At 40.6% G+C, this 25,850-nt stretch overlaps 1 long non-coding RNA gene across 2 annotated transcripts in view; it reads left to right on the top strand.

Moving 5' to 3' along the window:
- Nucleotides 1–25,850, top strand: part of LOC123280528 (uncharacterized) — a 66,954-nt gene that overhangs the window by 1,896 nt on the left and 39,208 nt on the right. Inside the window, exons 2-4 of one of the 2 annotated variants that reach the window (XR_011498100.1) lie at nucleotides 17,427–17,529; nucleotides 21,916–21,972; nucleotides 22,453–22,664. This is a non-coding gene — a long non-coding RNA (uncharacterized lncRNA). The remainder of the gene's footprint in view (nucleotides 1–17,426; nucleotides 17,530–21,915; nucleotides 21,973–22,452; nucleotides 22,665–25,850) is intronic. The other variant, XR_006519466.2, reaches the window with a different exon arrangement.

The following is a 25,850-nucleotide window of genomic DNA, read 5'->3' as shown; positions in this document are numbered from 1 at the left end:
TTGTATCCACGCTAAAGTTTGATAACCACCGCAGATACAAAAGCCCCGTCTAGGCATATGAACATGCTCCAGTCCATTCCAGATATGAGTCACCTCTCATTTATTAGCCGTGCTAATTATGATAAGTTAATCTAAATACACTAATTAGCAATTCACACAATTTACAAGTCTGATTCTAACATTTTTAAATTGGAAATCTGTTTACATTTTAAAGCTTCTATATCGCATTACGTTATTTTTGATCCACGGTCTACATTTTCTGGACGTTCTTTGCCTAATGAAAATTGTTGCCAATCTACGGCTTGGCAAAGCAATGCTTTCCTCCTCCAGTCAACTAGTTTTCCCTGTACTCTGAGGGACTGACTGTCTATTTCATGTATTTCTCTCATCCCTTGCAATCAATGCTGATTTCTCTCAATTTCTTTCTCCTCTTTTCTTTTGGCATTTTAAAATGATTTTAGAGTACATTAGAGGTGTCTTAAGAGCAGAAAAAAGAAAATGGTAGTGTCATAAAAGGCACAAAAGCACAGGGAAAAAATCCTAAACATTTCCGTTAAAATAGGTCATTGAAATTTGTTATGTATTGCAATGCATAACAATCTGAGAACTTGATGCCTCTCTAAGAAATTTGCTTAAGTATTCTCTTTTAGAGAGCATCTGCCATCTTCCTGGTAAGACTTCCATACAGACTTTGTTTCCAAACAGGCAAACTGTTGAGATAGTACTTTTTTTTTTTTTTAAATCTAGAGCTTATAAAATCAGAATACTTTTGATGCTGTATTATCCTTACTGGCTATTACATTATCCAAGCTGACTGTTTTACTAATGAGCTTTTGCTAGTTTTCTAAAGTTAGTGCTGCTAAAGAGTTTGAGAACAAATCTAGCCCCTTCTTCGAACAACCAAAATCCCCTAATAGTTTATTTTTCTTTCAACAATTTTTTAGGAATTAAAACTTCTCATGTCATTCAAACATTCCTCCTGTGACATTATATGACCTTCAAGATTACACAGCAGTAACCCAGGCTCTGCCCTCAGTCATCTAGAAATGTGATATGCTATCTCTTTGAGTTATGTGGCCACAAGTGTAGATTCAGCTCTTGCATTCTAATGTGCAACCTAAGCTTTCCAAAAGACTTCATCCAAAAAAACCTTCTTTTTAATCAACTTGATTGCTGAGAAAAAGCAAAGCATGGAATAAGCAGCCTTTACTCTAAACTAAGTTTTTAACGTAAACATTAAAATCAAATGTATAAACATAAGTGTGGTAACATGTAGCACAATCTATACAGTTGAATCCTGTAAGAAAAGAAAGAGATCTTCTGTTGTTTTCACATCCAAAACTTATTACCTGATAGAGGAAAGTTACACAATATAGTTCAACTGGACTAGCCAGCCAACTGTTGCTAGTGTAAACTGATCACTTAACATATGAAGACAAGAGACTACTTCAAAGAAAAAGACAGAAAGGAGCAGTGGGGTTCTAACATCCGTTCTCCCTTCTTCTATAGTATTTCCTACTGTCTAGAGGAGCCCAGAGTGAAGTACAATGAGAAAATGATGAAATTTTACAAGATTCTAGTGAACTAGGTTTTCTATACTGCTGAAGACAGAAAGTCATAAAGTTGTTATCTAAGGGTTCCAACGCTGAGAGTAATCTCTCCCGGCCACATTTCTCTGAAATTGGTGCCCTTGGGAACAGAATTATCAAGTGAAATGTTTTCTTGCCCAATCACCTCTTCTCTAATGTCTTACTAGAGAGAAAAATGTGAACTAAAAACCGTGGTGGCAACGTGTTCTACCAACACCCTTGTGGGTCACCGTGCCTGAGATACCCGTCTCCCTCAGTCAGTCCACACTTCTTTCTTCTCAGCACCTTGCTCCTACCTATCCTTCAAGACCCACTTGACACCTTGCCATTTCCAAGAAGTGGGCTAGTATAGTGGAAAGAGTGCTGGACTTGAAGGCCTACGTCCACATCTTGGCTCTGTTAATTAACTGCCTAAGGAAAATTGCTTGTCTTCTTAGTGACTCTATTTCTAATCTTTAAAATGGGAACAATAGGGGCTGGCCCCATGGCAGAGTGGTTAAGTTTGCGTGCTCCACTTCAGCAGCCCGGGTCTGGCCGCTTGGGATCCTGGGCATGGACATGGCAACACTCATCAAGCCACGCTGAGGTGGTGTCCCACATAGCACAACAAGAAGGATCTACAGCTAGAATATACAACTATGTACTGGGGGGGCTTTAGGGAGAAGAAGAAAAAAAGATTGGCAACAGATGCAGATGTAAGTGCAAGTGCCAATCTTAAAAAAAAATGGGAACAATAATACTTGCCTCACAGAAGTATATACATGGCACGTGGTGGTGATAAGTGAATATTTATTGACAAATTTTAAGGCCTCCCCAAATCCTCCAGCATATATAACTTCTCTTCCATCTCCCTGAACCCTGGCTCTTCACTTGTAATGTTCATTTGTCGCTTAATCCACATGGGGTACTTTCATACTTGCAGACTTAAGAGATGAGTGGTTTGAATCTTTGAGTACGTGGCAGTAACCTGGGCTCTGCTCTCAGACATCTAGAAGTGTTGGATGAATGAATGTCAGAATCACATGTGCCTCTCATGGCTCTTTCTGTCAAACTGATGTTTCTAAGCAGTGAAGATAAGTGGTGGAGGAAGCTGGAGTGATAAAGGACTAGTAAAATAAGAAAGGAAGTCGGTGGGCTGGCCCCGTGGCCGAGTGGTTAAGTTCGCATGCTCTGCTGCAGGCAGCCCAGTGTTTCATTGGTTTGAAGCCTGGGCACAGACATGGCACTGCTCATCAAACCACGCTGAGGCAGTGTCCCACATACCACAACTAGAAGGACCCACAACGAAGAATATACAACTATGTACCTGGGGGCTTTGGGGAGAAAAAGGAAAAAAAAAAATAAAATCTTTAAAAAAAAAAAAAGAAAGGAAGTGGTTACTCAGGCGTATCACATACCAGAGAGAGTAAAGTACCCTCAAGTGACTAGAACAAGGACTTTGGTCTCCTTGGCTAATTTCTTTTCTCTTTCTCAAAGAGGTCTCAAATATGGTGAAGGGGATATGGAAGTCTCAACTCCACCCTCCCTTCACCTAGGTTCGTGTTGTTCTAGATTCAAAGAATGTTCTATTCCGTTAGTGGTGGGAGCCTCAAAACCTACGCTGTTATAGGAAAGGAGAGGGTAATCTATTCTGCTTTGTGCTTGGCTCTGTGGCGATAAGAACCATGGTTCATTCTGTGTGTAACCATAGCACCTAGCCTAGTGTTTCTGCGCATGATTTTCATCTTCTAAAACATAGATTAATCCAGGTTTTGGAAATGATTTTCTTATGTCAGTTGAATAAGAAATTTGGGAAGAATTTTCCTCTCTCTACAAAGTACTAACATTTTCTTTGCTATAAGGGGATCCTGTCAATTTTTAAACTTCTTTCTTCAATAGCTTATTATAGTGCCTTAAATGATTTAGGGGTCTGCCGAATCATAAAACTTTTATTGTTTTTACTCTATCTGGAACGAATTTATGGATATCCAATTGCATGTTAAATATAAATGAAAGAGAAAAATTCTCTAGTTATATGCATTTTTTAAAGGTACCACATTGCCTACTGAGAAATTAGCTTCATTAATTGACCACAGTGTCACTATATAGAAATTTCTGGGTAGTCTCTTAGAGTTGTACCAATTTGTATTGGTCTCATTAAGTTTATGAAATGTGATGAGCTCTCACCCAAAAGGACAGTAATATAGACATGCCTTATAATTAGCCTGAACTTCTTGGAGAGTCTACATCAAGGAAGCAAGTTATATATGGTTTTGAAAATCCTCAAAGACACCACAGAATCATAGTCATTTCTTTACTGTGTTATTTGTAAAGTGGTATAAAGAATGAAACCCAAGTTACTAAAAGCTTAGGGCACTTATAATGGATTGAAAAGCTTTTTAGAATGAGTGTGTGTAAACAGTATACTGCTTCCTGTGTTTCCTCCAAGTGGAAAAGTGTCATTGTGTAACTGTTTCTCAGATTTTTACATAAAATTATTTTTTCCCATAATGAAATAAATCCTGTTGTTTTTCTCTGCATTTCCTGGAAAATTAGGAGAAGGCTGTGATCTGATTCACAGTAGGGATCAAGGTTCTGCCCTGGGCGTGTCTATGCTACATGCAAGAACTGGCCCTAGAAAATCTCATCCCTCCTGTTCCTCTTCAGCCACAATGAACCCCTCCCTTCCTTAGTATACTATGTCCTTTGGATGTGCCATGCCATTCTCACCGACTGGAGCACCCTTCACCTGGTTAGTTTCTGCTCGTCCTCCAGGCCTCAGCGTAGAACTCACTTCTTCCAGGCAGCCTTTTCTGACTGGCCGAGGCTGGGCCAGCTAGGGCTGGGCAGGCTGTCCCTCGTATGAACTCACATAGCACCCTGGGACATCTCCCCTCTTTGTAGCATTAATCACACAGTAACGAAAGTATCACTTGGCTGCGCCCCCTCTTTATGCTACTCGCTGGGAGGATAGATGCCATTCTATTCATCTTCGCATCCCCATTGCCTACCCTAGTCCAGACAAGTGGAGAGCCTCAAAACGCCTTTCTACAACGAATGAAGGAGGGACTGAATAATGCGTTACTATTATTGCCTTGAGCTTTGAAGACACACAGATAGAGAGAAAGTGACGTTTCCCTGAGTCTTTGTAATGTGATGACCAGTTTGTTTTAGCTTTCAAATTCTAACCTAATGTAATATGAGACGTTCGCAAAATGGTCGACAAAGTACCATCTAGGTACTTCTCTGTCACTTTTCAGAAAAATATGTAAGTGGGGTCATGCAAACCTTTCAAGTGACCCTGTTTATCTACATGTAGTGGCCCACATGACAATATTAGTCACCAAACAGCAAATCGAGCACACAAGTTCTTAATGAAATGAGTCATTTCATTTTCTGGAAGATAATCTGCAATTTTGCTATGAGTGGAGGGAGGTACGCTTATTCTAATGTTGCACATATGTGAAGCCTTTCCTTCTCTGCAGAGCCTATTTCTGGATTTCTTAAGCTCCTCCTTACATCACAAGCTTCTTCCATGTCTTCTTCATGTTTTAACAACCACAGTGCCAAGCCTGGTGCCTGACACATAGCAAGCGTTCCAGGAGCCAGGAGGGAATTATGGGATAACAATTTTGAGTATCATAGCAGCATATGGTCACTTCTTGTGTTATTTTATTCACTCCTCACAACAGCCTCGAGAGGTATTTATTATTATTCTTACCTTATGGATAGGGAAATGGGAATTTAGAGATGTTGAGAAGTTTGCCCAAAGTTGCATACCTTGAATGTTGGAGCCAAGAGTTCCACCAGGAGAGTCTGATCTGAAGCCCACTCCTGTTCCACCATCATGCTCTGCCTTTCAGTACGTGTTTACTGAACTGATTTGTTAATAATTTCCATAGGAGACAAATGAATCAGCAGACACAGCTAGTTTATCTGTGGGAGGGGTGGACTGGGAGGATATTGATAGGTTATGTAACTGAACTTTTGTCTTTGAAGCTAGTGGAATTAGCTATTAAGGATAATCAGAAGCACAACATAACCAGTAAACAGAGCTGTAAACCCGCCAACTTGGCTTGCAGACGTAAGAAATGGAGTAACTGTTCTTGATAAACAGCATGGACCTAACTCCATGAACAGTTTCCTAAGAGAAACAAGGCGAGGCAGAAATGGCTAGTTGCCTATGTGTTCCATCCGTTCTCCTTTTCCTCTTCAGAAACTGAAGGCCAGAGTTCCTAACCTCCCTTACAGCTAGTTTTAGTAAACTGAAGTATTGTACAAAGACTTCATAGAAGTGTCCTTAAGATTTTATTTTTCCTTTTTCTCCCCAAAGCCTCCTGGTACATAGTTGTATATTTTTAGTTGTGAGTCCTTCTAGTTGTGGCATGTGGGATGCCGCCTCAGCACAGCTTGATGAGCAGTGCCATGTCCGCGCCCAGGATCCGAACCGGTGAAACCCTGGGTCGCCGAAGCAGAGTGCATGAACTTAACCACTTGGCCACAGGGCCGGCCGCAGAATAAAACCCTTCTGCCTTCCTTTTTCCTGCTGGCTGGGAGTCAGATGTCATGGGTGGAAGTCAATCATTTTGGCTCATGAGGTGATACAGGTCAAGGATGACCAGAGCAGTGCCATAGGAAGACTCTAGATTCGGATGACCTCTGAGCTGCCATTCCTGCTCTGGACTGCCAAATTCTAGACATCCTCTATGTGAAAGAGTAACAAACTTTCATCTTGTTTAAGCCAAAAATGGAAGTAGAAATAGCCAATTTAATGATTCCTATCATTTAAAAAAGTGTCCCTTTTGTGTAGTATTCTATTTATATTCAATTTATTTCGTCTTAAATACTGCAGTTGTTTGTGTTTCCTGGAACCTACACTGTGCATTTGAAATTAGCAAGCAGCAAACATCATTTCTATGTCCTAGACTGTTTGGTTATTGGTTCTATCTAACAAGTTCACAGTAAGTCCTTTGTAGGTGACTCTGAGTAAAGGTCATGTGTAAACTCTATAAGTTAATCTCAGGTTTTGAATTATACTATTTAGAAGGTTAGACCCTAGCTCAATTTTGTCTTATCTGACAATTGACCTAGTGTCACATCATTTTTACAAGCTTACACATACCAATGTGTAAAAAATTGTGCTGTATATAGTGAGTTCACGGGTGGATTACAAAGGCTTTGAATCTTTTAGAAAGTAATCAGTTTATTGAGTGGGGTAAGCTCTGTGGGGTACAAATAAGGAATGGCTTTATTTTTCTCTAACTTTTGAACATATACTCTCTCCATCCTGCCCTATAGGTAACCCTTCAGATAGATCTCATAGCTTTTTAGTCACTTTTGAGTATTTAAGGCTTACTTTCAGATATTAAGATATTAATAGATGAATACAGTTCAGTCTAAATCAAAACCTTACTTCTAATTCTCTAATCCAATTGCATCTAATCTAACATCTAATTCAAAGTTTCCCCTGGCCCCCCCCCCCGACCCCCCCGAGCCCAGGCCTGATTCAATACCTGCCGTGGATGTGGAGGGTGTGATCTTTGTCCCACTCTTCCTTTACTGCTACCCATTGTAGTAATTGCAACTTCATTCTAATCTCTGCCTTTTTTTCCTGCCATATTCCCTCTGGCTCACTTCTCTCCAGTCGCATTGGTCTGCTTTCCATCCCAGAACATATTAAACGTGTTTCCACCAAGAGCATTGGGTTCTTGTTCTCTCTGCTTGAGACACTCTTCCCCCAGCTATTTGCTTGCTCCCTCACTTTTAGGCATCTGCTCAAATGCCCCCTTATCAGAGGCCTTCCCTGACCTCTCTATCTCAAGTGACACACGCCCACACCCATCACTTCCATACTCTGCCTTATTTTTCTCATCTCACCATCTGATAAATTACACTTCCCCTAGGAAGCAAGGCGCCTGTCTCCCCTCCTGCAGATACCTCCCTTCTTTATGTGGGAGGTTGGGAGGTAGCACATCTTTCTCTCTGCATGAGAAGAGGAAGAAAAAAAGCCAAAACACTCTCTACTCCTTTGAATTCCTGTTCTCCTTGGCTTTCTTCAATCACCTTTCACAATTTGGCCTTGTCATATAGAAGCTGGAGGTGAGGGTTTCATAGATACTGGAGTAATCTGTTTTATTTTACTAAGTCTGCCATGGATGTGTCAGGCACTGTTTTTAGAAAGTGGGGGTAATTGTCTGTTATTATTCTCAGCTTTGGGACTTCAGCTAAAATATAGAGACAAGTAAAACTTCATCTACCATGCTGTGAAATAAGAACCTTCTCACAAATCAGCATACTTCCATTGTCATAAAAAGAACATTTGCATTTGAGGTAACCATTATGATATGAAAAGATGACCCCATGGATTCAGGATGCCCAACTTTTAGGAAATAGGAAGCTAGGTACTTGCACAGCTCAAAAGCAATGTGAAATTGGTAATGCAGGGATATTGCTGCTGGATCCAGCTGTGCTGAAGCCAGTGCCTAGACTTTATATGAGTCAGTTAATTTCCTTTTTTTCTTAGGCCAGGTGACTTGGCTTTTCATCACTTGCCGCCCAACAGTCCTGGCTGTCACCAGCCTGTTTCTCAGCTGCAACTGTGGCCTGTGCATTGTCATCAGAGCTGCTATGTTCCTGGTGTATTTTCTCAAGATGGACTTTTTCCAGGGAGTGCTGATAATTAAAAGGACTTATTAATGTCCCATTCTGGGATTCTTCTGGCCACTAGGCACAATAGAAGAAATATCGTTAGTCATTGTTTTGACAATGCATAGTTGTGTTTGTGATTCTGAATTTTACTGTTCTACATATGGCTGAAAAGAATATTTTCTTTTCTTATTCATTTTCCATAACAATCCAACATAGTGGGCTTAAATTCTTTTTAATCATCGTTTTCATTAGTTTGTCTTTAGGGAAGCTATACAAATATCTTTAGGTTATTAATATTTTTATGTTCAAAAACAAGTTATATACCTAACTCCAAAGGCACTAAAATCCTTTAAGGAACCTAAAATCCTTTAACATTCAAAATAGCATATTCCGCCTAGTGCCTGAAACATAATCCTCTAATAAAGAGCTTTGTAAAGTAACATATAGCACAAAGTAGTTTACGTCTTTGAGAATTCTTAGCAATGTTACTGTTCAGATAATTAATTTTCTGGAAGAAATCTGAAATTATTGCTAACACTGTGATTTTATAGACCCACAAAAGTTCTAACTTTAATCTCCTGTTTTTATTCTTAAAAGAAAATGTTTGTGGGAAGAAATACCAAAACTTGAAGGGAGATTTGAAATCAGATTCATTACAGATTCAGCCAAAGGAAAGAACCTTCGGTTCCAGATTCCACAAAGAACTGCACGGGGTCTATTTTTGGGTTCCCCCTTTGATAGGGATGTGGAGACACTAGAAAGGTTCCTAAGAAAAGCAGGGAGAAATTAGGTGGTAGAACATAGGATAGGTAAAGTAAAACCAGTGGTTCTTACTGAAAAATGAAAGCTGATCTCAAATTCTTGTCTGCTTGTTTACTAATTAATTCATGAAACAAATGTTTATTACATGCTTACTCTAGACCAGGCACTATGGTAGGTTTTCATCCTGTGGGGTAGGAGACAGACATTGCCATAAATGACTATAATCACTGTAATAATGCTGAGGGAGAGAGGCTCCAAGTGCTACGGGAGTCTGGAAGAAGAGCAAGTAAGTCTTGAGGGCAGTGATCAGGGAAACTTCCAGAGGAGGTGGGGTTTGACCTGAGACTTGAAGGATGGGTATGGATAGGGAAGGGCATTTTAGAAAGCATGTGATAATGACTGCGTGTCTGAGGATTCCCAAGGAGATTATGATGGAGAGAGAGTAAGACAGCAACAAATTGGACAACAAAAGACCTGAAGGTGGGCAGGGAAGAAGATGCCTTACTAGTTATTCTGTAGAAATTGAAATTGTCTTAAAGACAGTGGGGAGCCGCTGAAGGATATTAATCTAGGGAGGAGCATTATCATATCTGCATTTAAAAAAAAAACTTAGTGGAGAGTTTTCATAAGGAGAAAGCTTATGAGTTCCCCAAATCCACGAGGGAGAGAATAAGAGGGAAAAAGCTGAGATGCATGGATTGAATCATTGCAAACGAGAGTTTGATAAGACAAAGAACTTGACTCTATGGATGATTAGACAGAAGTTTTGAAGACCTGAAGATGCTTTATAGAGGATGGTTGCCATTCACATTTTAAATTATGTGTCTGGTTGAGGCAAGAGGTTAGATATGCTCAGATTTCTTAAAGTGTGTTCTTCAGAGGACTTGTTAACAGATGTTTCATGAACAGATAACAAAGCTTCAGCGCCCTCCAAAAGTTTGTCTTCGGTACAACTGGATAGGCCTGTCTATTTCCTGCTGTGCTTTTTACATCCTTTGACATACTAATGTGCCTTGTGAATCTTTGAGTGGGCTATTGGATTCAGGGTTCCCAAACTTAATTGATCACAGGATCCCTTTTAGGGAGCGCTTATGTTCTTCTGTTCTAAGGCACACACTTGGTGAAATACTGAATCAGATACATTTGATTCTGTTGGCAACTCCAAGATTTTCCCCTTAAGGTCTGAAATCCTAAAAAGTATTTAAGTCTTGGAATTACTTCTCCATAGTGTTTATCTGTTAGGAGTTAGTGATCTTACAGTTCTGAAGCAAGTCTGCCAATATTTAGTAATAACTAGGCAATGACTACTTATTTTAAGGATGGATAAGCAGATAAAATATGAACAGATATGTCAGCTTTAAACTCAAGTCAAATTAAAAACCTAAAGGCCAACTTAGGTCTACTCGTTTTAAAGAATTAAAAGAAATTAAGGAGTAGATGAGCTGTTCCTAGTCCTCCACCTGAAGATATTTCCTCATACAAGTCAAAACTCAGAAAGGGAGTTAGAATTTTAATGCGTAGTTCAAACAAAGGGAGATGGAATTTTGGAGTCATCTAAAGAATGTTACCATTGGGAATGTGACATTAGATTGCCAGGCATAAGATTTGGGATGTTAAAAAATACCTCTCAAGAACAGTTAGTTAGATTTTTCTAGTGATTTATTCTAATCTTGGGAGCAAATAGATTTCAATTTAGATGGCAATTAGTTGACAGTATTGCTTAGAGTATTGGGTTGTGAGGAATTGAGACTGAGTCTCAAGGCAGTGGGAAAAGTGTGGCTATTGACGGACAGTATCTGCCTTGTGTGGAGGAAGAGAGAGTGAAGCTCTCCATCTTTATAGTTGCCATTCCCTTTCTAAGTCGTACTTGGAGGCATGTTGGGTCATAAAGGGTGCTGGTGAGCTGGATTGGCTCAGAAATAACTGTTCGAGAAATATAGGTTATTACAAAAATGATTCAGGAGATCCAGTCAAGTCACCCAGAAGATGTATAACCCCATAAGTCTGGAAAGCTGGCGTTCAAGGGAGCCATATTACGTTGATTTAGGTTAGAAATGTCAACTTTGCAGAAATGTGGTATAACACTGGACCCCGTAGAAAAGGGTCCTTGACAAAGAAGTCTACAAATCTCTTTTGGCAAGTGAAGTGTAAGTCTTCAAATGTAGGATAGTGTCTAGGTGAGAATTTCTGTTGGAGACTATATATAGTTGATCTTTCCTGTGAGTTCATGGAGTTCATGTTCATTATTATCTGTGTTTTGCCAAGTGGGGCTGTAAATCCTTCATGAAGTTCTCAATATAAAGAGTAAAGAATTTTCTTTCCTTTAGCAAATGAGGCCTCTGTTATCCACAGAGATTCCAAAGGCCCTGCAATGGCTGACACCGTCAAAGGGAGCATACTTCCTTGGGAATGAAGGAGGAAAACAGTAATGCCGTATCCTTGATCACACAGTATCCAGACAAATCCCAGCCTACATCTCCCAGTGAGCTTGTCCTGTTGGTGGATGAGCTGCCGCCCAGCGAAGTGACGCACCTGGTGAGTCAGGGACAGTTACAACTTCACTCCCAGCTTCCTGCTCAAGTCCAAGCCACTTCTGCTTCTTAGCCAAAAGACATGAAAAACAACTTTAGGAAAAATATAAAGAAAGTTATGCCTTCTGAGACAGTCTATTTCCAGGAGTGTCTAGTCTGTGGCTAAAATTCTGGACTTGAAATTAGGAGAGCTGAGTACAGATTAAACAGAGGCAGAAATGGAAAGATCTATGTTCCTGTCCCAGCTTGAATAGGCACTACCTCAGAGCCTTTGACAATTCAACTTCCCGGGCCTCAGGTTCCTCATATTTTTAATTGGAAAGAGAGGGAGGCTGGAGGTGGAGAGAGTGAAGAAAGGGATTACATATGTAATGAGCTCTAGACATTTTATCTAAAGAGTTCCCTGGTTTCCCCAGACCACACCCAATGGGCTCAAAGAACATCAATGAGATGCTGAGCCTACAGTTTGGATGAAATGAGGGAGCCACTCCCAGCCCCTCCCAACAGCTACAGGAAGTCTCCAGGGTTTGTCACACAAGTGATTTGGAATTTCTGTGATCTCTCTGTCTACTTTGTGCTTTCAGATAGTTCCAGTGCCCTGTAGCTTTTGAGATGGGCACCATCACGAAGGTAGTACCTCACTCCTCACTTGTATCAAAGTCCACCTTAAAACAGTGCCACTTCGAGCTGTTTCCCACAAATGTTTGGGTACTGTGGCTCCATCTTATCATTATTAATAGGAGTTTTTTTTAAAAGATTGGCACCTGAGCTAACAACTGTTGCCAATCTTTCTTTTTTCTTTTCTTTTTTTTGGTTTTTCTCCCCAGATCCCCCCAGTACCTAGTTGTATATTTTAGTGTGGGTCCTTCTAGTTGCGGCATGTGGGATGCCGCCTCAACGTGGCCTGACCAGCGGTGCCATGTCTGCACCCAGGATCCGAACAAGTGAATCCGTGGGCTGCCAAAGCAGAGCACACGAACTTAACCACTCGGCCACGGGGCCGGCCCCCCCATGTTATTATTTACCAGCACTGTTGTAGGTGTATCTTCCCTAGGAATGGACAAAAGTTTCTGTGGATCAGGCTGAGAACAATCCAGCTGCATTCAAAGTCACCTTTTCCTTCCAAAGGCCTGTGCTTGTCATTAAATCACATGTATAAGCCAGCATAGACCTTTCCTGGGGTTAAGTTCCTTAGACCAATGGTTTTCAAACCTTTTGCTCTTGAAAGCTTGAAAAGATCTTTGTAAAATTTGTATCTCTTAGCACATTTCCAAGTCAACATCTGAACATGTTGGACAAAGAATCTATATAGTCATCATGCTTTGAATGCCTTGTCCTCAAAATCTCAGAGTTGTAGGTTTGCCTCATTCAGATCAGACATTGTTCACAAAGTGAGAGAGCAAAGTATCCGGCCAAATCAGACTGACTTTCTCCGTCAGGAAAGGGCTGACTTCATTTTTGTTTTCTTGTTGAAAGTAGACATGGTTGAATGCATGTCTGTGTGTCTGTGCAATCTCACTTCTGAATTCGAGAGAGAGAGAGAGAGAGAGAGAGAGAGAGAGAGAGAGAATGAGTTGAGAGAAAGAGAAGGCACAGAACCTTGTGGTGGCTTTCTTTGCTTTGCTCTCTTTTTGGGAATGTCCTCAGGAAATCCACATTCCCCTGTGACCCTGTTTGGTGGCCTGGAGGTGTTTACCCCTGGAGCAAGCGCATAAAGGTTAGGGCCCCGCGGGGCTTCGCCTTCACTTTCTTTTGTAAAGTGGTTGCAGGGCCTTTGGCTGGGAAGGCGTGTGGGAAAGGCAACCACCGGCCACCACAGCTTTCTTTGCAGTAAAGCAGTGTCATGAGAGGACATGTGGGAGTCGAGGATTTGAACACTGATTCTGTGAAAACAATCCTTGCCTGTGAACCCCTGGAAAGTCTTCATATATATATATATATACCCTAGTATTGTGGGTTCCCCAGTTTGAAGACCATTGCCTTAAACCCCTTATTCACCCTGGTTGGGTCTGGGACATGCCCAGGCAGGTGTGATTGCTCTTCATTTTTTTTTTTTTTTGAGGAAGATTGGCCCTGAGCTAACTACTGCCAATCCTCCTCTTTTTCGCTGAGGAAGACTGGCCCTGAACTAACATTCGTGCCCATCTTCCTCTACTTTATACATGGGACGCCTACCACAACATGGCGTGCCAAGCGGTGCCGTGTCTGCACCCGGGATCCAAACTGGCAAACCCCAGGCCGCCGAGAAGCGGAACGTGCTCACTTAACCGCTGCATCACCCGGCCGGCCCCCTGATTGCTCTTCTTAACTTAGGCCTGCAAGTTTGTTGACTATTAACCATGTACTAGGCAACTTACCTACATAAGTTTGTCTTCCTGAAGACCTCGTTACACATAATTAACTGTCATCCACAGTCACATAGGAACCGCACTGAGGTTCTCTTAGTGCCTAAATTAGTTTTGTTTTACTACCTCAAGGGCATTCTTAGTTGCACAAGACGTGGCCAGCTGAGTGTGAATTAAGGGGAGGACTTCAAAGGAAAACTTAGCCTTTGTAGACCATTTCTGATCGAAGTCCTTATCCTCCACCAGCCTCCTGGTAATATCTGGTCACCGTGGGCCGCCTTCAGCAAGAGTGCTGTGAGGTCATTTAGCCAGAATCCTCCCTCACCCTTAGTGCTTCCTTTTAGTACTTTCCCATCCGCTGACCTCCCCCATTCTGTTCCTTGGCTGTACACCCCCACTTTTCCTTGTGTTTGGAGCCCCATCTCTCTCCTCTACTACAAAACCCCATTGTAGTCGCTCCCCTTGAATAAAGTCTTCCTTCCTGTCTTCAACAAGGGTCATGAGTAAGCTTTTCTTTTTCTTTTCTTTTTTTTTTTTTTTGAGGAAGACTAGCCCTGAGCTAACATCTGCTGCCAATCCTCCTCTTTTTGCTGAGGAAGACTGGCCCTGAGCTAACATCCATGCCCATCTTCCTCTACTTTCTATGTGGGACGCCTCCCACAGCATGGCTTGCCAAGCGGTGCCATGTCCGCACCCAGGATCCAAACCGGCGAACCCCGGGCCGCCGAAGCCGAACGTGGGAACTTAACTGCTACTCCACCGGGCCAGCCGCCAGTAATTTTTTCTTTAACATTCCAGTAGGGGATAGATAACTTTGCGAAGCACTTTGATTTACTTAGGGAGATCTGCATAATATTATATTAATTAGATATGGTAATTAATGAAACAATGACATATTAATTCAGAGCACAATTTTCTAGGGCCTTTTGAAATTTACTAAGTAGTGTAATAAAAGATTCAACAACTCTTAAATAGCTTTTATTGAAAAAAAGGATAAATTATCTCCAAAGTACTCCTAAGTATTTTCAAAATCATTTCCCTTTAAAAATAGCTGCCCGAGAATCCAGGAAAACTTTTCATTTAAGAGAATTTCCCTCCTTTTTGTTTTTCTTTTCTTTTATGTCAGTCATTTTAATTGTTTATCCTGGGCAGTCAGAAGTCAGTCTTTACTTTGAGATTAAAGAGTCATTTTTTTGTCTTTTAATTTTTGTAACTTTATTGTTTGGTTTTTGGTAGTGTCTTAGGCTAACTTGACAATTTCTAATTTTTTATTAATTAAAAATTATTAGTTTTGCTGCCTTTATCCACTTGGATAAAAAAGAAATAATATCTAATTATACTCTAACTTCCCGCTTTTGTTTTTTCTACTTTTAACTGTTTATTTTTTTCCACTTTTCCAAAGTTGAGGTATAACTCACATTGCTTAACCCTTTTAAAGTGTCCAATTTGGTGGTTTTTACTATACTAACTTTCTTTTAAGACAGCATCTAGGGTCACTTTTTTAAAGGGCAGATTTGTACAACGTAGTCCCTCCAGTTTACATACGAATGGCCTTTTCTGTTCTTGAAGCACAGAGCCCAGCACAGTGCCTGGCAACTTATTGGCCCTCAACAGACGTTCATTGAATGAGTGAAAGAATTGAAATGTCTGCCTTTGGTTACTGAGTTGCATTTGAGAAGCTTAAAAATGAAAAGCTCTGGACAGTTCCAGCATCCCCTTGAAGAGAACGATTGGCTACCAGGGACTGTTCATCTTGCCCACTTTTTGTGAACCACACTGGCACCCAGAGCACAGACTAGGATTGCTGCCCTCACTGTGGTTACATTCGAATCTGGGTGTTGAAAATGTCATATGGTTAAATGGCAGATGTCACTCATGTTTCTTTAGTCATAGTTCTACTACACGTCTTCTTATAGGTTTTTAAAAATTGCTTTGCCTTGTCTATAGAGCTATCTGATCATGGAGCTTGTGGCTATCAAAAGTCAAGCAGCTGCCAGTGTGGGATCTGCCGATCCACTTCGAGAGTGTGTGTGTGGATTCAGTTGCTTGCTCCTTCCTTTCCCGGGAGTCCTCTGGAGTCAGAGCCCAGGGACAATGGGGTCTTCAGTGTTTGCTGACAGATCAAGGCCATGGAGTTCAGTCTATAGCATAGAGAGTATGAAATGTCAGGGTGGTAGGAGCATAGCTGCTCTGAAGGAAGAAAATATTAAGTATTTTGAAACAGTTTTGATATGTTGGATTTATTTTCATTTCACTTTTCACTTGCTTCTTTTTAAAGCCAAATTACTCAAATCACGGGTCTCTATTGGAACTGTCTGGTTTAAAAAGTTTTTCCTGAAGGGAAACTATATCAACAATCGGGCCTTTCAGTTTTTGTTCTGATGTCAAGTTCAATACTTAAGTTCTACTGAAGTGAAAATGCAAACAGAACTTTCCTCCCACAGATAAGTCTCTTTAGGACAACCCAGCTGGGTGTTGGTGCTTAACTCTCTCTCTGGGGGTATGTGTTCCGTGAGATACTGCAGCCCGCCAGTGAGCTACAGCAGATAGTGGGGCCCATTATGAATCAGAGCCACACAGGTACACATCGTGACCCAGGGGTACCTCTGTAGGACATCATTATGCTTACAATTATTTCAAAGGTTGGGTTAATGATTCCATTTTGCATTTTAAGATTTCCGTTTATACTAGTCAAGCAAAGAAGCCCTTGTGAAATACTGAACTTCTCGCCTGGATTGTTGTCGTTGTGTCCTAGCTGGTGTATCTGCCTGTGTTCTCAGCAGACTTGAACACTGATTGGAACTGTCAGACAAAATACAGGATGCTCTGTTAAATGTGAATCCCAGATAAACAAAAGAAATTTTTTAGTACAAGTTTGTCCCCAAATATTTAGCATATTTTACTTCAAAATATTATATGAGATGACTATAAAATATGTTGGAATGACTTGTCATGAAATCTTTTTTTAAAAATTATTTATTAATTTATCTTTTTGAGGAAGATTAGCCCTGAGCTAACATCTGCTGACAATCCTCCCCTTTTTTGCTGAGGAAGACTGGCCCAGAGCCAACATCTGTGCCCATCTTCCTCTATTTCACATCTGGATGCCTGCCACGGCGTGGCTTGATAGGCAGTGTGTGGGTCCGCGCCTGCGAACCCCAGGCCGCTGAAGTGGAGTGCATGAGCTTAACCTCTAGGCCACTGGGCCAGCCCCAAATCTTTTGAAAATTCTTTTCATCTATCAGTGCTGACCACGTCCAAATCTCAGTATCCAGCCTCATTATGGGCTCTAAACTGAGACTCTCCATTGTGATGTCTTGCAGGCAACACTTAAAATCTAAATTCATTATCTTCCCTACCCATGTTCTCAGTTTCAGTGATGTTGCCACCATCCATCCAGTTCCTGAACTGCTCTGGACCTTTCCTTCACCCTACATCCATTAGGTGGGTCTCTGAGACTTCTCACAGGCCTTTTTGTTTTTCTCCCTATTCTAATCTCAGCAACCAGTGATACCTTTAAAAAGATTATAGCACATTCCCTCTACTGCTCTCTCTTTCTTTTTTTTTTCTAGTGAAGAAGATTGGCCCTAAGCTAACATCTGTTGCCAATCTTCCTCTTTTTGCTTGAGGAAGATTGTCCCTGAGCTAACATCTGCACCAATCTTCCTCTATTTGGTATGTAGGATGCCTCCACAGCATGGTTTGACGAGTGGTGTGTAGGTCCACGCCCAGGAACTGAATTTATGAATGCTGCAAAAGCAGAGTGTGTGCACTTAATCACTATGCCACTGGGCCAACCCCTGCTCTCTCTTTTTTTGTCTCCTTCCTTCTAATCAAGTGACTTTCAAACTTTAGACAAAGACATCACACACACACACGAATATATGTATATACAGAATCAAGAGTTCCCTGCATCTGTACTTATCCTTATAACCCATAGGGCATCTGATGTTTTCTATTCTACTTCGTAAAAAAAAGAAAAGCTAGCTGGTGAACACCCTGAATTGATGAGTCATGACCTACGGTTTAGATTCCATTTTACAAACAACAGACAGTCTTTCTAAAACCTTGAGCGGCTCCTGTCACTTCTTGCTTGAAACCTTTCAATAATTCCCCACTCCTTAGCCTTAGGATAAAGTGCAGGATGCTGATTGCACATTGAAAGCCTCCAGCTCGCTCTGTTCTCCCTCCCATCTGCTAGTCCTTTTGCCTGGAGCCAGCTCCTCCCTCTGCCCCTAGAGCTGACTCCCCACAAGTTCTTCAGGCCTAAATGCTGTTTCTCCAGTGAGGTTTTCACTGACCTCTTAGCCTAGGTGAATTCCTTTCCTGGATGTTCTTCCATACTTAATACTTGCGTAGCAGAAAGAAACTTTTAAAATGTTGGTTAGTCCCTCAACTGCTCAAAATCCTTCAAAGATTCTCCATTTCATTTAGACTAAAATCCAAAGTCCTTACAGTGGCCTACATCATCCTACATGATCTCCTTTCCCACATTTTTGACCTTGTCTGCTGTGACCCTTTCTCCTTATTCACTCAGTTCCAGCCACATTGACCTCCTTCTTATTCCTCCAGGCTGGCCAGGTGCCCTCCTGCCTTAGGACCTTTGCACTTGCTGTTCCTTCTACCTGGCACACCTCCCACCCCCCAGTATTTACATGACACTCTCTCATCTGTACCAGTTTTCTCAAATGTCACCTTGTCAGTGAAGCCTTCTCTGATCAGCTTATTTAAAATTGCATCCCCTACTCTGGCACTCCCTATTTTCTTCTCTGCTTTGTTTTAACTTATTTTACTTATTTATTTTGCTTATTGTCTGTCTCCCTCCACTAGGATATAAGCTGTATGATGATAGGGATTTTCTCACTGCTAAAATCCCAGCTCCTAGAATAGTGCTTGGTTTGTAGTAGGGGCTCAATAAATTTATTTGTTGAATAAAGGAATGAGTCAATAGATAAATCGTGTATATCCACTTTCAAATCATAGTTTTTGTACAGGAGAAGATGCCTGTTCTGTTCATCAATGTACCCACTTTAGTGCCTCACACATAGTAGAGTCTCAAAAAAGAATTTTTTGAATGAAATTCATTTAAATTGGGAGTGGTAACAACAGAAAGAATAGTGTGTGCAGCTTTAAGAATCTTTATGTTTGTACTCATAGTGTTTATAACCTTGACGTTACTACTACTTGGTCCACAGTCTGTAAAAGAGAAACCTATTAGTACAATGTATTCACGTGTTTGCTGGAACAAATGTTTGGCTTATACCGTTTGCAAACACTAGGAAATTGGAGGGGCGTGTTATGTGGGCGCACTGTGGAAAAAAAATTTTGCTGGTTTCAAAGTAGTGGCACCTGCACAGTCCTGCTTTTGCCGAGACCATAATCAAATGGAATGTAGATTCACAGTTCCTTATTGAAAACCTTTAGGGTCAGCTGGGCCCAGAGTTCAGCTTGCCCCCCAGGTTAGAGAAGGTAGTGAGTGATCACTCATTCACTGCATACCCAGCAGACCCTGGTACAGGGCCCCACAATCAGCTATGTCAACACTTCTGCAGAGAAAAGTAGGACTGGTCATACTGGGTGGGATAAAGATGACAAATAGCCCACATCAGTTCCATTCACATTTTTCTACAAAAATGAGTTTTAGTGCCAAAAGCATGGGAAAAACTTCTGGTTTTAGAGCTTTTGAGCTATTTTCCTGGCTTGGGGGTACTCCATGACTCACAATGCTGTTGGCTTCAGGAAAATTCTGGTGCCTGTTCTCAGTTCCAATCCCAGTGTTGGAACAAATGATATACGATTCTGATTGTATAACAACTGAGTGTCATCCAATAAACCGATTGTTTAATTTGAATGATTTCATCTGTAATAATTCAGGCAGATAGACAGAAGAAGGAAAATGTGCTTTTCCAGTCAATATTCCAGAACCATGACTAGAAGAATGTGGTCATTTCACTAGTTACGCAGAAACCAAGGTTGATTTGACTGCTTATAGAGTTTGAAATCTTTAGGGCAGAGCTTCTCAAAGTTTAATGTTTAGACTCTATAGCAGAGGTCAGCGAGCTTTTTCCATAAAGGGCCAGATGGCAAATATTTTTGGCTCTGCGGGTCATTTATCTTCTCTGTGTGCGCGCATACTTTCAATATCTCCTCTGCCCCATCACGTCCATCTCTTGCCAAAGGGAAGACTGCCTGATCCTGGAATTATCAACATGTTAGGACAAAACCGTCAAAGGAAAATCTTGTTAGCATTTGGGTTTAGAAAGCGTTTTGTAGGAAGTACCCTTTGTCATGTAACCATCCTTCTCACTCCAGTAGACAATTACCAAATCATTTCTTGCTCCTGAGAAAACAGCCTCTGAATAGAAAGACCTTCCTTGGAAGAAGTTCGCCTCCAGAAGGAGATGGCCCCAACAAAGATCATGCCGCCAGCGAGGGGCTGGGTGATGTCATAACCTGCCTCATGGGTTCTAGATGTCTTTTTCTAGGACACTGTTTAGGTATTCCTTGCTGGATCCGTAACATCCAGAAAATTCTGATTTTTCGTTTATTAAAAGTTAACTGCAAGCCTGGGTTATTTGTGTTAAAAAAGTGCTTTTTAAAATATAAAATATTCTGTTAAATAAATAACATATTACTTAGAACAATAGCTAACATTGTGCCAGCCACTGTGCTCAGCACTTTACATCCATTCTTCTGGGTGGTACTCACCACAACCCTGTGAGGTAGGCACTATTGGAAACCAAGACTTAGATCAAATGGCTGTCCCTGGTCACCCGGTTAGTGTCAGAGCCGAGCTTCTAACCCAGCTTTCGCAGAGTCAGTCTCTATATTCTTGAGTATTACAGAATATGGACCTCATAAATATATATAATTTTTTGCTTGAGAAGAGGACAGCCTTATTGATTGTGTCTTGATGGTTTCTGCAGATGATCCTACTATGAGAAATATTTAAAAATTGTTTACACATATGCAAAATAGCAATGTAATTGATGCCATTCTTTTTGTCTGAGGAATGATGACATGAACCTCTTCTTTTTTAGGGATATGGGCTCTTTGCTTTTTAGCATAATCTTCTAGCAGTTTGTTGTTGATTTTTTCAGATGTGGTTTTTAAAAAAAAATTAGCTTGAATTTTGTCACAAAGATGTTATTTCCAAGGGAAAGTTGAAGACCCTTGTGGCATTTTTCCATTCTAAGTCATTAAGACAGTTTTAATAAGGTTGGAACCTTCCCTAATATGTGTGAAAAACAATGAAGAAATAAAAAACAATTAAGTTGTTACTTTAGCACCTACAGTATGACTAATAGTCTTTTCTCAATTAACTTAGGATTAAAGGTTTTACATTTCTTGTTCCCTAGTTTTTCTGTAACTAAAGCAGAGAAGTGACATTAGTACTAATTATTTTAAGCTCATTGGTCTTTAAGAGTCTATGTTTTATCATTAATGCATGGGCTAAAGATGTTTTTCTCATTATATGAGCAAGGCTTTGACCGAACCCAGAAGAGCAATAAACATCCCTTTGGAGACTTTCTCCCAAGAGAGGAGGTTAAGAGGCAGCAATAAATATCCTGTTGGAGGAAGTGATGAAAGAGAAAGAAAGAGCATCTATGCTCCCTTTATGCTAAATACAGGGAATTCCATGTATCAAACCCAGAGAAAGTATTTTTTAACCAAGTCTCCTTTTGCAGAGGCATCTATTTTAAATTCTGCTGCTGATTTCCAACTCTTGATTTATCAATTCTGGGCAATGTGTACTGACTCCTTGCTGTAAAGGATGAAAAGGATTCTCATAGATCCTTCCACCTAAATGACTGTTTTTTGCCTCCGAATATTTGTTACCTGTAGTATTACATTCAGTTCTAGTGGCTGCCTTTAATGACTGGACAATATACATGGCGCCTGTTTTCTGAATGGTTTTAGATTTGCTATGAAAGTTGAGGAAATTAACACAGGTATTCATTGTTCCCTCTTTTCCTCCCAATTTTCCTTAGTTGTGTTTTTCTTTGTATGTTGCCATAGTTTATGACATTCACATTTATAACATGCTTCATTGTCTTCTAGCGTCTCCATCACCTCCTGGCCAGCCCTCAGGATGAAGTCCAAGTTCTCCACTATATGGTGAATAAAATCCTTAACCACCTGGCCCCTATCTCCCTGGCCTGCAGTACAGGAGTTCTCACTAACCTCATATAAACCTTGGCTTCTTATCTCGCTGGGACTTTGCACATTTTATTAACTCTAACTCTGGAAATCCAACTCCTTTTTTTTCTGACATTCATGTTTCAAGACCCAGCTCCCATGTACCCTTTTATAGAAGCCTTCTTGTCTCTCATTGTCTTGGGTGGTCAATCCCATGGGTCCCCAAGACCCTCTTTCTGCCTACAACACTTGTGTATTAAACTGTGATTTTGGGCTTATGAATATGCTTCCTCTCCTTTTTTTTTAAAGTTATTGTTTTTTTTTTTTTATAGGAAGATTATCCCTGAGCTAACATTTGCTGCCAATCCTCTTCTTTTTGCTGAGGAAGGCTGGCCCTGACCTAACATCTGTGCCCATCTTCCTCTACTTTTTTTTTTGTATGTGGGACGCCTGCCACAGCATGCATGCCAAGCGGTGCCATGTCCACACCGGGGATCCGAACTGGTGAACCCTGGGCCGCCAAAGCGGAACGTGCGCACTTAACCCCTGTGCCACTGGGCCGGCCCCTGCTTCCTCTCCTTGAATGCGAAGATTAGACGTGTGCATTTCATTTCTGCGTTTCTAGCATCCAGCATAGTTTCCTCACACAGACTGAATGAATGAATAAATGGGTAAGAAAAAGTTTTAACCCCAAACCAGTGCATTTGGGGTGTTCTTTCTTTAATAAGATGACTGTATTCAGTAAAGTGTTTCAGTGCTCCTTTCCTGGTCTGATTTATATTTTTTCTTTACTTTGAATACCTTATCTACATCCTTGGGGTGGGAATAATGGAAGGAGAAAATACTTTCTGCCTGTATTGCTGGAAAATACTCACCTTTGCTACACTGAGCTCAAAAGTGAGGAAGGAAAAGAGAAACTTATACACCAGAACACGGTTTCTTATCAATATATATACCATTTTAGAAATTCAAATGACAGAACAAAGGGTAGAAAGGATATGTGTTATCAAGTACTCTAAATGAAAACAATTTGTCTTTTATTCTTATTTTTTTTTGTATACTAAGTCAATCTTTTAAAAAAATCACTAAAAATACATTTGAGAAGGAAATCAGTTCCCATAAGTGGTATGTATTTAAAGCAATTCCTTAGAAACTTCTGTAACTGCATGATCTATTTTGAATAAACACAGCATGTGGCCACAGGTTCAATTGAATTGGCACAATTTCAGTTCTCTGTTGACTAAAATCAGCCCACATGGCGATCCTCATATGTTGGTTAGATTTCTGTTATGCTCTTAACTCCTACTGCTGTAAAACTGATTAAAGCCAATGGTGAAAAGCTGCTAATGAATTGAGTACCCAGATGTAATTATAATTCCGTGTGTCCTGAGACAGTATAATTTTTTAAAAAGATATTCAGGCAATACATGAACTACTTTATAAAGTGAAGAAGAGTAAAGTGGTGAAGACTTGGATGGAGTCTCATTGCCTGAGTTTGAATTCTGGCTCTCTGCTGCTTTCTACATGCATGACCTTGAGCAAGTTACATAACTTCTCTGAGCTTCTTTCCTCATCTGCCAAGTGAAGAATATTAGTGTGAGTTAATACATATAATAAGCTTAGAACAGTGCACAGCACTTCACAAATGCCCAGACAGTATTAGCAATTATTATTTTCTTTATAAAGAATACAAAGAGGAAAAAGCAAATGGTCATTTCCCTATGTAGTCACTATTAACCACTTGGAGTATATCCTCCTAGGGCATTAATTATGCAGTTTTTTTTTTTTTAAAGATTTTATTTTTTTCCTTTTTCTCCCCAAAGCCCCCCGGTACATAGTTGTATATTCTTCGTTGTGGGTCCTTCTAGTTGTGGCATGTGGGACGCTGCCTCAGCGTGGCTTGATGAGCAGTGCCATGTCCGCGCCCAGGATTCCAACAAACGAAACACTGGGCCGCCTGCTGCGGAGCGCGCGAACTTAACCACTCGGCCACGGGGCCAGCCCCTAATTATGCAGTTTTAACCAAGAAAACAGTATTGCTACAGAAATGTTAATGCTACATTAGCAACGACTTGGTTCAACAAAATTGAAGTGTAGAGTTTACAAATCATTTTTCTACGCAAATTTGCTGCAAAAGGCTAGTTTCTATATTACTTCATTGTTTTTCAGTAGTGAGGAAGATACCGGAAGAAAATACAAGGTGTTGTGGTTACTGAAGAATTCATAGATCAAATGTATTGGGATTCACATACTGTCATTATAAATTCAACATTGGCAAACGGCCAAACTGTGGTGCTGGGTCTCTCTTTAACTTCATATATATGCATATTATACTTTAAAAATTGGCCTTCTATATAATCTATTTCTGGTCCCTGAGAAGAAAGCTGTTGCTTAGCAACCAGTCATTTCTGCTTGGCTGATGTGTAAAATGGAAATCCGTGCAAATCAGAGGCAAATAATTCTGTCCATTTGGAGTGCGGAGTTACTAGTTTTAACAAGTAAGTTGGCTCCCAACTTGGTTTATGGTTTATCCCAACATGGTTTCGTATGCAATTTAAGTCGAGTTAACTTTTATGATTTAAAGCTTTATTTAACTTTATAATCTCCCTAAATATCAAGGACATTGAAGAAATCTATAAACTCACAAAAGTTAAATCAAGAATTAAATTAAATCAAGTATAAAATTAAACCAAGGTCATCAAGTCAACTTTTTATATAATGTAGATGCAAGCCAAAAAGGCAATAAGCCAAATCATTTCCTTTACATAACTGGATTTTTGATTCAAAGAAAAAAGCTCATTAGTTGTTGAAAGAGTTTGCATGTATTTCTCTCGTAAAATATTCTGGTTTTCACTTACTTGACTGTCAAGAATATTCCTTGTCTCTTAACCTAAAAAAGTCTCTGTTACAATTTGAATCTGTGACTTGGACTAATTTGGTAATGGCCACGCTTCAATAAACGGCCAAGCTTCCCAAATCTTTCTTCCATATTAGGATACCAGGTCACCTCCTGAAACAAAGGTCAAAGTAATAGTCTAGAAGTTTATTTCTTTCTCACAAAATAATCAAGCTTAAGTAGACTAGCACTGATTCGGCAGATTCACAGGGCAAAGGATTAGGCTTTTTCTTTTCTTTTTTTTAAAAGATTTTATTTTTCCTTTTTTTCCCAAAGCCCCCTGGTACATAGTTGTGTATTTTTAGTTGTGGGTCCTTCTAGTTGTGGCATGTGGGACACTGCCTCAGTGTGGCTTGATGAGTGGTGCCATGTCCGCGTCCAGGATCCGAACTGGTGAAACCCTGGGCTGGCGTAGCAGAGTGAGCGAACTTAACCACTCTGCCATGGGGCCAGCCCCAGGCTTTTTCTATCTAGTTGCTCTGCCATCCTCAACATGAAGTTTCTATCTCGTAGTCTGATGTGGCTGCTCCTGCAACTGTCACCATGTCTGCATTCCAACCAGCGGGAAGTGGAGAAGAACAGAGGAGAGGGCACACATCCCTTCAGCTTACATATCACTGGCCAGAACCTGGTCACATGGCCACACCTAGCAGGAAAAATGGGAAATATTGTTCTTCATTGGGTGGCTAAGTTCTATTTTTTTTTGAGGAAGATTAGCCCTGAGCTAACATCTCCCACCAATCCTCCTCTTTTTGCTGAGGAAGACTGACCCGGAGCTAACATCTGCACCCATCTTCCTCCACTTTATATGAGGGGTGGCTGCCACAGTGTGGCTTGACAAATGGTGCGTAGGTCAGCACCTGGGATCTGAACCAGCGAACTCTTGGCCACTGAAGCAGAATGTGTGAACTTAACCTCTGTACCACAGGGCCGGCCCCTAAGTTTTATTTTTATAGAAGGG

Source organism: Equus asinus, chromosome 25 (genome assembly GCF_041296235.1).
Source record: "Equus asinus isolate D_3611 breed Donkey chromosome 25, EquAss-T2T_v2, whole genome shotgun sequence".
Classification (NCBI taxonomy): Eukaryota; Metazoa; Chordata; class Mammalia; order Perissodactyla; family Equidae; genus Equus; species Equus asinus.
This window is presented reverse-complemented; position numbering and strand designations above follow the sequence as displayed.